Source organism: Oryx dammah, unplaced genomic scaffold, assembly GCF_014754425.2.
Source record: "Oryx dammah isolate SB20612 unplaced genomic scaffold, SCBI_Odam_1.1 HiC_scaffold_29, whole genome shotgun sequence".
In the NCBI taxonomy this organism is placed as follows: domain Eukaryota; kingdom Metazoa; phylum Chordata; class Mammalia; order Artiodactyla; family Bovidae; genus Oryx; species Oryx dammah.
In genome coordinates, this window is record NW_024070213.1 from 42554572 (window position 1) to 42567228 (window position 12657).

Here is a 12657-nt window from a genome sequence, read left to right on the forward strand (position 1 = left end):
CTGCTGCTGCTGCTGCTGCTGCTGCTGCTGCTGCTGCTGCTGCTGCTGCTGCTGCTGCTGCTGCTCTAAGTCGCTTCAGTCGTGTCCGACTCTGTGCGACCCCATAGGCAGCAGCCCACCAGGCTCCGCCGTCCCTGGGATTCTCCAGGCAAGAACACTGGAGTGGGTTGCCATTTCCTTCTCCAATGCATGAAAGTGAAAAGTGAAAGTGAAAGTGAAGTCGCTCAGTTGTGTCTGACTCTTAGCGACCCCATGGACTATAGCCTACCAGGCTCCTCCATCCATGGGATTTTCCAGGCAAGAGTACTGGAGAGGGGTGCCATCCCTGCTAAGCTCTAAACCTAATTCAGTCTATATGACAGGTTCCTAATAGAAGCCCCATTTTTATTTCAGTTTTATAGGCGAGAATACTAATTTTCAGAGAGGCTAAGTGGGACTTCCCGGAAGGTCCAGTGGTTAAGATTTCCCCTTCCAAAGCAGGGTGTCTGGTTTGGTCCCTGGTCTCCCTGGTTGGGGAGCTAAGATCCCACATGCCTCACGGCCAAAACACCAAAACATAAAACAGAAATGATAAAACACATTAAAAATGGCCCACATCAAAAAAAAAAAAAAAGGTTAAGTGACTTGACTAAGGTCACAAGGTTACACGGGGTGAAGCCAGGATTCCAGAGGGTCTTAACCCTAATTCCCGCTGCCACCCTTTAATATGAAATGCCAGGTCGCTGGAACTAGGGGGCTCACCAGATAGGCATGCAGAGAAGTTAAGGTTCAAGGACAAATGGACAACTTGCAGTTCAGTTCAGTTGCTCAGTCATGTCCGACTCTTTGCCAACCTATGGACTGCCTGTCCATCAACAACTCCCGGAGTTTACTCAAACTCATGTCCATTGACTCAGTGATGCCATCCAACCAACTCATCCTCTGTCGTCACATTCTCGTCACACCTTCAGTCTTTCCCAGCATCAGGATCTTTTCACATGAGTCAGTTCTTTGCATCAGGTGGCCAAAGTATTGGAGTTTCAGCTTCAGCATCAGTCCTTCCAATGAACATTCAGAACTGATTTCCTTTAGGATGGACTAGTTGAATCTCCTTGCTGTCCAAGTGACTCAGAGTCTTCTCCAACACCACAGTTCAAAAGCATCAATTCTTCAGCACTCATCTTTCTTTATAGTCCAACTCTCACATCCATACATGACTACTGGAAAAACCATAGCCTTGACTAGATGGACCTTTGTTGGCAAAGTAATGTCTCTGCTTTTTAATAAGCTGTCTAGATTGGTCATAACTTTTCTTCCAAGGAGCAAGAGTCTTAATTTCATGGCTGCAGTCACCATCTGCAGTGATTCAGGATCACAAAGAAATAAAGTCTGTCACTGTTTCTACTTTTTCCCCATCTATCTGCTATGAAGTGATGGGACCAGATGCCATGATCTTAGTTTTCTGAATGTTGAGCTTTAAGCCAACTTTTTCACTTTCCTCTTTCACTTTCATCGAGAGGCTCTTTAGTTCTTCTTCACTTTCTGCCATAAGGGTGGTGTCATCTGCATATCTGAGATTATTGATATTTCTCCCAGAAGTCTTGATTCCAGCTTTTGTTTCTTCCAGCCCAGCGTTTCTCATGATGTACTCTGCATAGAAGTTAAATAAGCAGGGTGACAACATACAGCCCTGCTCTACTCCTTTCCCAATTTGGAACCAGTCTGTTGTTCCAAGTCCAGTTCTAACTATTGCTTCTTGACCTGCATACAGATTTCTCAGTAGGCAGGTCAGGTGGTGTGATATTCCCATCTGTTAAAGAATTTTCCACAGTTTGTGGTGATCCACACAGTCAAAGGCTTTGGCATAGTCAATAAAACAGAACTAGATGTTTTTTTGGAACTCTTGCTTTTTCGATGCTCCAACAGATGTTGGCAATTTGATCTCTGGTTCCTCTGCCTTTTCTAAATCCAGTTTGAATATCTGGAAGTTCACAGTTCATGTACTGTTGAAGCCTGGCTTGGAGAATTTTGACCATTACTTTGCTAACATGTGAGATGAGTGCAATTGTTCAGTAGTTGGAGCATCCTTTGGCATTTCCTTTCTTTAGGATTGGAATGAAAACTGACCTTTTCCAGTCCTGTGGCCACTGCTGAGTTTTCCAGATTTGCAGGCATATTGAGTACAGCACTTTCACAGCATCATCTTTTAGGGTTTGAACTAGCTCAACTGGAATTCCATCACCTCCCCTAGCTTTGTCCATAGTGATGTTTCCTAAGGCCCACTTGACTTCAAATTCCAGGATATCTGGCTCTAGATGAATGATCACACCATCATGATTATCTGGGTTGTGAAGATCTTTTTTGTACAGTTATTCTGTGTATTCTTGCCACCTCTTCTTAATATCTTCTGCTTCTCTTAGGTCCCTACCATTTCTGTCCTTTATTGAACCCATCTTTGCATAAAATGTTCCCTTGGTAACTCTAATTTTCTTGAAGAGATCTCTAGTCTTTCCCATTCTATTGCTTTCCTCTATTTCTTTGCATTGATCACTGAGGAAGGGTTTCTTATCTCTCCTTGCTATTCTTTGAACTCTGCATTCAAATGGGTATATCTTTCATTTTCTCCTTTGCTTTTTGCTTCTCTTCTTTTCACAGCTATTTGTAAGGCCTCCTCAGACAGCCATTTTGCTTTTATGCATTTCTTTTCCTTGGAGATGGTCGTGATCCCTGTCTCTTGTACAATGTCATGAACCTCCGTCCATAGTTCCTCAAGCACACTATTAGATCTAGTCCCTTAAATCTATTTCTCACTTCTACTGTATAATCATAAGGGATTTGGTTTCAGTCATACCTGAATGGCCTAGTGGTTTTCCCCACTTTCTTCAATTTAAGTCTGAATTTGGCAATAAGGAGTTCATGATCTGAGCCACAGTCAGCTCCCGGTCTTGTTCTTGCTGACTGTATATAGCTTCTCCATCTTTGGCTGCAAACAATATAATCAGTCTGATTTTGGTGTTGGCCATCTGGTGATGTCCATGTGTAGAGTCTTCTCTTATGTTGTTGGAAGAGGGTGTTTGCTATGACCAGTGCGTTATTTTCAACATATTCAATGTTCAAACTTCACCAGTTATCCCAGTATTGTCCTTTGTATCAACTATTTTCCAATACAGAATCTAAGCCATACTATCCTTCATTTAGGTTTTTTATTATTAAACTTTTTATTTTGAGATAATTTTAAGAAATCATGGAGAGAAATCCGAGTTTTCCCATCTAGTAGGACTGTGGCACATACTGAAGAGGAAAATTTTAAATTTTACATAACCTGCTCTTTCTGCCTCTGTAGCTCAGTTTGCCTCTTGCAAAGGCTAGATCACGTAGGTCACATAGTCTCAGAAAGTGGGGACTTGCAATAGTAGGAACTGGAGTTTATCTCGCTCACCCTTGTCTTGCTCTTTGCAATCGCCCAGCCCCTGCAAACCTGCTTAATCATGCCTGTCCAGGCCAGGCATTCCCCTCCCCACCCTTGACTGCTGTTCCCCTGCGTGTGAAACCCCCTAGTTTAAACCAATTAATAGTTAGTGTTGCCCACTATAGTCTGTCTATAAAAACTCTCTAACCCCTTTGTTCAGTGTTCAGAGCTTGGAGTGTTAACTCCTCTGTATGAATGCTATCCAAATGAAATCACACAGCATGTAATCTTTGGAGATCGGCCTTTTCACTCAGCTTAACACTCTAGAACATCATCAGTGTTGTTGAATGTATAAGTAGTTTGCATCTTTTGATTTTAGTGGACTACAGTTGGTTTATCCATTCCTCTATTGTAGAATATTGCCGGGAGCCAGCGTGAGGAATCCCGCCCATGGCAAAGGTCATGAGGAAGGAAGCCCAACAAAACACAAAGGCATGATCTGGCTTTAGGGGTTCCCCCTGAGTTTTCCTGAACATCTACGCCCAAAAACCAGAGTCGGCCTGATTTTATTGTACTGTGCTTTTCACTCTTCTGACATTCTCTGGAAAAAATTTAATTCAGGGCTTCAGTCTCCTGCATATGAAAGGAATGTTTCAGCTCAAACCCCTTTGATGGCTCTCTAACTTGCCTGACAGGTTCCCCCAGACTTTTTGCAGCTTGTGAATTGCTTACAGCCCCCCAACCACGAGAGGCACAAAGCTTAAAGCATCTTAAAGATACAGAGCCTTTTCTAAAGAGCTAAAAATTATATTGGTGACGGGTTTTCACTGTTGACTCAATGACTGCTGCCAGGCCTCCATATTCTTTATCTTTTAGGCACCTAAGGGATATTAATCAATGTAATTGGGATATAGAAATAGGAATATAGTAGTTTTGATGTTAGCAACACTAGACTTTGAGTTAATTACCTTTCTCTTTATAAATCACTGTACTCCTTTTACTTGTTATAAATTGTTGTATCCTTGCTATGTAAGAATGTAACTTTATTTAGTGCTTTCTGAGAGTAGCACCAGACTTTGGGAAGAACAACATTTTTAACACAAATAAGTCTTCGGTTGACAAACCCTTATCAGAAAAGGGCCGTAAAATGTTAATTGGCCTTCTGGCCAGAAGATGATGTAAATCACCTAAGACTTGTTTATACAACTAGGTATGCAGAGAAAAAGCCTGGTCTTGATAAGAGTCAGGGCTGCTGGCACTGCATAATTTTGTATTACCCATTGATCTCTATGTACAATCAAAAAGTATAAAAAGCCTTCTGAACAATAAAGGATGGACCAGTTTCTCGGACTAGTCTCTCGAACTAGTTTCTTGGAAATCTGGCTCCCCTCGTGTCGGATCTCTCTCTCTTTCTCCCTCTCCTTCCCTCTCCTTTTCTGGCTGAATTCCCATCTGGAGCAAGGAGGCTCGCCACCTCTACTAACTTGCCCCGGCTTTTAAGTCCTGTGAGAGAGGGAGCCCAAGGTGGGGCACCCTCGGCTATTCAAACAAGCGCCGCCGGTGGCCTAACATAGATGGTGCAAACTTCTTGTCTTGAAGTTTTATTGGCTTTCCCCATAAATCAAGTTATTCAGCCTCTTTTCTCCACTAAATTTTCCTACTACACTATTTCTTCCTAATCTCTTTTATGTTTCTAATTAAATAAATAAGTTTTTCCTCGCCCACGCCGTCCCTGCTTCGAATTACCCTGGATCCACCGGGGCTGGACCCCGGCAGAATATCTGGGTTATTTTCAGTTTCTATCTATTACAGATAAAGGTACTATTAACAACTTTATGGGAATTTTTTGTGTGGACCTAAGTTTTAATTTTCCTGGCATTATGTCCAGAAGAGCAATTTCTAGTACAATGATACTTGCTTAATTTTTAAAAAGAAATTGTCAAAATATTTTACAGAGTGACTATACCATTTTACATCGCCACCAGCAGTATGTAAGTGATCCAGTTTTCATTCATCTCTGCCAACACGTAGTGTTATCACTATTTTTCTTTTCAGCCATTCTGATAGGTTTACGGTAATATCAATCACTGGTTTTTCATCTAGTTTTAATGTCTCTTTAGATTCCTTTCCTCTGGAGTTGACTTTTTATTGTCCTATATTATATTGGCCTTAAAAAAAAAAAAGTATATCCTTCTTGTTTCCCAAAATGTTCTTTAATTTGGGTTTATCAGCTTGCTTCCTACTAATAGGATTTGGGTTCCGCGTGATTGACAGCCATGCTGTGTACATGATGTATCCTCTGCGCCTTTAGTCAGAGGCCATCCAGTGACCATTGGTCTTGCTCTTGGTGATGATAACATCCATCCCAGGTTAAGAGGATGCCCACCAGATTTCTCCACTGTAAAGGTAATACCCTTTTAATTAATGAGTAATTTGAGGAGAGATGCTTTGAGAATATGTGAAGTGAAGTGAAGTCACAAGTGAAGTGAAGTTGCTCCTGAAGTGAAGTCACTCAGTCGTGTCCGACTCTTTGCAACTCCATAGACTGCAGCCTGCCAGGCTCCTCTGTCCATGGGGTTTTCCATGGCAATAGTACTGGAGTGGATTGCCATTTCCTTCTTCAGGGGATCTTCCCAACCCAGGCCTCGAACCTGGGTCTCCCGCATTGTTGACAGACGCTTTACCGTTTGAGCCACCAGGGAAGTCTTGAGAATATGTAAATATTCTTTAACCCATGAGAATCATAAAAACTGCACACAAACACTCCATCTAAACCCCTGAACAAAGAAGCTTGATTTTTAAAAAGAGTAGGAAAAAAAAAAAGAGTAGAGGTAGGGGTGGGGGCCGGGGTGGGGGGTAGGAGGCAGAGCAGAGAGACGAGATCAAACCTTAACACAGCCTCTGGCAGCAAAGCCACATCCTTGGGACACCCAGCCCTCTTTTGAGTTCTTGCCTGAAAAAGCCTCAAGGCTGTCAAAATAATTTACTGTTTGTTCTAACTGATACCAGGTGGTATGCCCCAGTTTCTCAGAGTATTTATTCAAAAAGGCTTACAATTGAGAATCCTTTCTGTCCTTGGAGATGTATCCATACCTCCTTCAACTCAGGAGTGTCTTTCTCAAAAACATGAGAGGTCTCAAGGACCTCTGAGACGTGGACCTCTATCCCCAGTCTCCGTGGGGACAGAACTCTCCCTGGGAGCCCTGCCAGCAGCAGACACAGCTGATTACATTTACAGACCACTGCCTGTGACTTTTCACTTGAGCCTCCTCCCCACCCCACCCCCATTCCCTCCTTGAAACACCCAGTCCCCTCTGTGCCAGTCAGAATAGAGTTCAGCTCTTTCCCTTACTGTCAGTAGTTACCAAATAAAATCTGTTTTCACTGTTTAAACTAATAGCTGCCTTTATCTTCAAATCCCTAATGATTCTGCTGTGGTTCTTCTACGTTTGTTAGTTGGCATCCTGCTAAAAACGGAGGGAGGGCTTTCCCTTCCCCTCCTTCTCTTTGCTTTTCGGTTTCTTCGGATGCAAAAACTTATTTATATTCAATGTGTACTTTCTTTGTCAATATTGGTGCTCAATTGGCCAGTAGGAGCTCTGTCAAACAGACTCCTCTGTCTTTATGACATGTTTCCCATCACTTTTTGAGCACTTCTTTACCTTCTGGCCCAAGATATTCCAGGATCATCTTGTAGTAATACTTTTCTGACTCAGCCCTGAAATCAGCCAGTTCTCCAGTGAATCATAATTCCTTTTAGAGGGGAATGGTATATAGAAATCAAGATACAAGCACTAGATGTTCTCAGTGCTATGGTATGCCATTGGTTCTAAGTTCTTCAATGGCAGAGCTAAGAAAACAAAATCGAGGACTTTCCCTGTGGTTCAGGGGTTAAGCCTTTGCCTTCCAGGGCAGTGGCTACAGGCTCGATCCCTGATCAGGGAGCTAAGATCCCACATGCCTCTCAGACAAAAAACCAAACCATAAAAATAGAAACAATATTGTAACGAATTCGATAAGCACTTTAAAAATGGTCCATATCAAGAAGAAAAAAAAATCCAAAGGCGCAAACATGAGTTCACATTGAAGACTCCAAAGCTGAAATATGATCCACTGTTACAGAGTTGTTCTGTGCTCTATCCCATTTCGTAATTGTGTATTCCATCTTCTACTGAGAACTTTGGCTCCCACTAGTGTCAATCTATTTATTTCTTTGCTTAATCTGAGAACACAGTGTGGGAGTTTCAGAACAGCTACACTGTCTATCAATGACAAACTTAATAAGTTCAAGGTATTTTTCTCTATTTATTATACCTTTACACGGAAGATATATAATCAAAATACTGTGTTCAGTGCCATGGATTATATTTTTTTCTTCTATGTGGTTGTGGTATTTATTTGATACACACTTTAATGTATTTATTTCCAATGAGGTAGTTTCAGGATTCTATCGGTATCCAGGTGACTCTGCTATGCATGAGAGTACAGGAAAATAGAAGAATACCATCAAGGGAACATTTCATGCAGAGATGGGCTCAGTAAAGGACAGAAATGGTAGGGACCTAAGAGAAGCAGAAGATATTATGAAGAGATGGCAACAATCACAGAAGAACTGTACAAAAAAGATCTTCACGACCCAGATAATCATAATGGTGTGATCACTCACCTAGAGCCAGACACCCGAGAATGTGAAGTCAAGTGGGCCTTAGGAAGCATCACTACGAACAAAGCTAGTGGAGGTGACGGAATTCCAGTTGAGCTAGTTCAAACCCTAAAAGATGATGCTGTGAACGTGCTGCCCTCAATATGCCAGCAAATTTGGAAAACTCAGCAGTGGCCACAGGACTGGAAAAGGTCAGTTTTCATTCCAGTCTCAAAGAAAGGCAATGCCAAGAATGCTCAAACTACTGCACAATTGTACTCATCTCACACGCTAGTAAAGTAATGCTTAAAATTCTCCAAGCCAGGCTTCAGCAATACCTGAACCATGAACTTCCAGATGGTTTTGAAAAGGCAGAGGAACCAGAGATCAAATTGCCAACATAGGCTGGATCATGGAAAAAGCAAGAGAGTTCCAGAAAAACATTTTTTTCTGCTTTATGGACTATGCCAAAGCCTTTGACTGCGTGGATCACCACAAACTGTGGAAAATTCTGAGAGAGATGGGAATACCAGACCACCTGACCTGCCTCTTGAGAAACCTATAGGCAGGTCAGGAAGCAACAGTAGAACTAGACATAGAACAGACTGGTTCCAAATAGGAAAAGGAGTACATCAAGGCTGTATATTGTCACCCTGCTTATTTAACTTCTATGCAGAGTACATCATGAGAAACGCTGGGCTGGAAGAAGCACAAGCTGGAATCAAGATTGCTGGGAGAAATATCAATAATCTCAGATATGCAGATGACACCACCCTTATGGCAGAAAGTGAAGAAGAACTAAAGAGCCTCTTGATGAAAGTGAAAGAGGAGAGTGAAAAAGTTGGCTTAAAGCTCAACATTCAGAAAACTAAAATCATGACATCCGGTCTCATCACTTCATGGCAAATGGATGGGGAAAGAGAGGAAACAGTGGAAACAGTGGCTGACTTTATTTTTCTGGGCTCCAAAATCACTGCGGATGGTGATTGCAACCATGAATTAAAAGACGCTTACTCCTTGGAAGGAAAGTTATGACCAACCTAGACAGCATATTCAAAAGCAGAGACATTACTTTGTCAACAAAGGTCCATCTAGTAACGCTATGGTTTTTCCAGTAGTCATGTACGGATGTGAGAGTTGGACTAAGAAATCTGAGTGCAGAAGAACTGATGCTTTTGAACTGTGGTGTTGGAGAAGACTCTTGAGAGTTCCTTGGACTGCAAGCAGATCCAACCAGTCCATCCTAAAGGAGATCAGTCCTGAGTGTTCATTGGAAGGACTGATGCTAAAGCTGAAACTCCAATACTTTGGCCACTTGATGCAAAGAACTGAGTCATTTGAAAAGACCCTGATGCTGGGAAAGATTGAAGGCAGAAGGAGAAGGGGACAACAGAAGAGAGATGGCTGGATGGCATCACTGACTCAATGGACATGGGTTTGGGTGGACTCCAGGAGTTGGTGATGGACAGGGAAGCCTGGCGTGCTGCAGTTCATAGGGTCACAAATATTTGGATGTGACTGAGCGACTGAACTGAACTGAACCATCAAAAATGACAAGGGCTCTTTGAGCAAAGGAGAGGCTGAACGTATGGTCCAAGGGGCTTAGAAGGACAAAGCTGCATATGAGAAGAAGAGGAAACAAGATGTATTATAGAAATTCACTTGAATTCTGAGAATTCTATGTGAAAGCAAAGACTGAAGATGACAGACTTGAAGGCAAGATCAAAGATGAGGACAAATAGAAGATTTTGGACAAGTATAATGAAATCATCAACTAGCTCAATAAGAATCCAGCTGCAGTAAAGGAGGAATTTAAACACTAGCAGAAAGAACTGGAGAAACTCTGCCACCTCATCATTATCAAGTGGTTCCAGTTGTAAGAGGCATGCCAGGAGGATGCCTGGGGCTTCCATGGTGATGCCTCCACTGGGCCCACCTTTGAAGGTGAGAGGCCAACCTGAGCATAAACACGTTAGCATTGTTCCATAGTAAAAGAACACATTTAAGGAGCCACATTTACAGCAAATTCAGTGACAGTCATTAAGACTGAGTTACTATACTGAATTACTGGCTTTCTTATTACTTAGGGAATATGTGTACAGGCAAAGGAAATAACATTGCAGACAATTAACACTGTTTTGTAAAATGCAGTGTATTATAATCTGTATTTAAAGTCAATGCACAAAAAAAGCTTATTAAAAAAGAAAAAATTATTTGTTGTTTTCAAAGTTTCAAAAGGAAAAGAAAAAATCGCTGTGTGAGCTCAACAGAAGATGACAGAAGAAAGAACTGGTAAATTTTAAGATTGAGCAATATAAATTATCTAATATTAGCATCAGAGAGAAAATAGACTGAAAAATACTAACAGTCTCAGTGGCTTGTGGTTGTTCAGTCACTAAGTCATGTCCAACTCTTTGCAACCCTGTGAACTGCAGCATGCCAGGCTTCCCTGTCCTTCACTATCTTTCAGACTTTGCTCAAACTCATGTCTATTGAGTTGGTGATATCTAATCATCTCATCCTCTGCCATCCCCTTCTCTTCCTTCCCTCAATCTTTCCCAGTATCAGGGTCTTTTCCAATGAGTTGGCTCTTCAAAGCAGTTGGCCAAAGTATTGGAGCTTCAGCTTCAGCATCAGTCCTTCTAATGAATATTCAGGACTGATTTCCTTTAGGATTGACTGGTTTTATCTCCTTGCAGTCCACAGGACTCTCAAGAGTCCTCTTCAGCACCACAGTTCCTTGGTGCCTAGGCTTCCTTAGGGTCCGACTCTCACAATCTGTACATGACTAGTGAGAAAAACATAGTTTTGCCTCTAGGGACCTTTGATGGCAAAGATGGTACTATTAATACAATGAAAGATCTAACATTTCTGTCATTAAGTTACAAAAAAGAGAAGAAAGTGTGAGAGTGAAAACTATTCAAAGATATGACAAGTTTAAAATGTCCCAAATTTGGCAAGACATAAATCTACAGATTCAAATAACTGAGTGGACTCCCAAGATAAAGCCAAAGAAATCTACATCAATATACATTGTAATCAAACTTCTAAAAGAAAAAGAAGAAAATAATCTTGAAAGCAGCAAGACAAAAATAACACCATATCTAAGGGACTTCCTTGGTGGTCCAGTGGCTAAGACTCCAGGTTCTCAATGCAGGGGGTCCGGGTTCCATCCCTTGTTAGAGAACTAGAACCCACATGCAGAAACTAAGAGTTCAAATGCAGCAACTGAAAGATTCCAAATGCTGCAACTAAGACCCAGAACACTCAAACAAAATAACAAATAAAAATAAATATTTTTAAAGTAATATTTAAGATAATTATGTTATATATGAAGGAGAGTAAAAAAGACTTAAAAGAAAGTTTTCTACATTTCATTTAAATTGGTAAAATGTCAACACCAGCAGACTGTGATACCAGTTTAATGTAATATCTAGGGCAACTGCTACAGAATATACACAAGGAGATACACTCTAAATCACTACAGATAAATCAAAATGGAATTCTAAAAAGGGTACAAATGACCCATAGGAAGGCAAGAGAAAGAAAACAGAAAAACAAAGAACATTTTAAAAGGGGGGGATAACAAAAATTAAATTAAATTAAATTAAGCCCTAACATACCAATAATTATATTAAATGTTTATGATCTAAATACATAATTAATTTATGTATTTGGTAATTAAAAACATATTGAGTGGGTTTAAAAAAATGAACCAATAATATACTGCGTTTAAGAAACTTGCTTTAGGAAATTCCCTGGTGGTCCAGCGGTTAGGAATCACCACTTTCACTTCACGGCCCCAGGTTCAATCCCTGGTCAGGGAACCAACCCATGGTCATGCATCACTGGCCAAGCTGCAAGCATGGCCAAAAAAAAACAAAGAAGAAACTGACTTCAAATATAATGATATAGTGTATAATACTGCTTACATGTGGAATCTAGAAAAATAGTAGAGATGAACTTATTTGGAAAGTGGAAATAGAGTTACAGATGTAGAAAACAAACTTATAGTTACCAAGGTGGGAAGTGGGGGCAGGGATGGGATGAATTGGGAGATTGGAATCGACACATATATACACTACTATGTATAAAACAAAAAACTAATGAGAACCTACTGTATAACACAGAGAACTCTACTCAGTGCTCTGTGGTGTCCTAAATGGGAAGGAAATCCAAAACAGAGGGTTTATATGCATACATATAGCTGATTCACTTTGCTATACAGTAGAAACTGACACAGCTGGGTAAAGCAAATATACTCCAATAAAAAATAATTTTAAAAATATAATGGAAGATGGAGGAGGAATAGGATGGGGAGACCACTCTCTCCCCCACAAATTCATCAAAAGAAAATTTGAACGTTGAGTAAATTCCACAGAACAAATTCTGAATGCTGGCAGAGGACATCAGGAACCCAGAAAAGCAGCCTATTGTCTTTGAAAGGAGGTAGGAAAAACTATAAAAGATAAAAAGAGAGACAAAAGAGGTAAGGATGGAGATCCGTCACGAGAAGGGAGGCTTAAAAAAGAGAGAAGTTTTCAAACACCAGGAAACACTCTCACTGGCGAGTCTGTGGCGAGCCTTGGAAACTCAGAGGGCAACATAACCAGGAGGAAAAATAAAT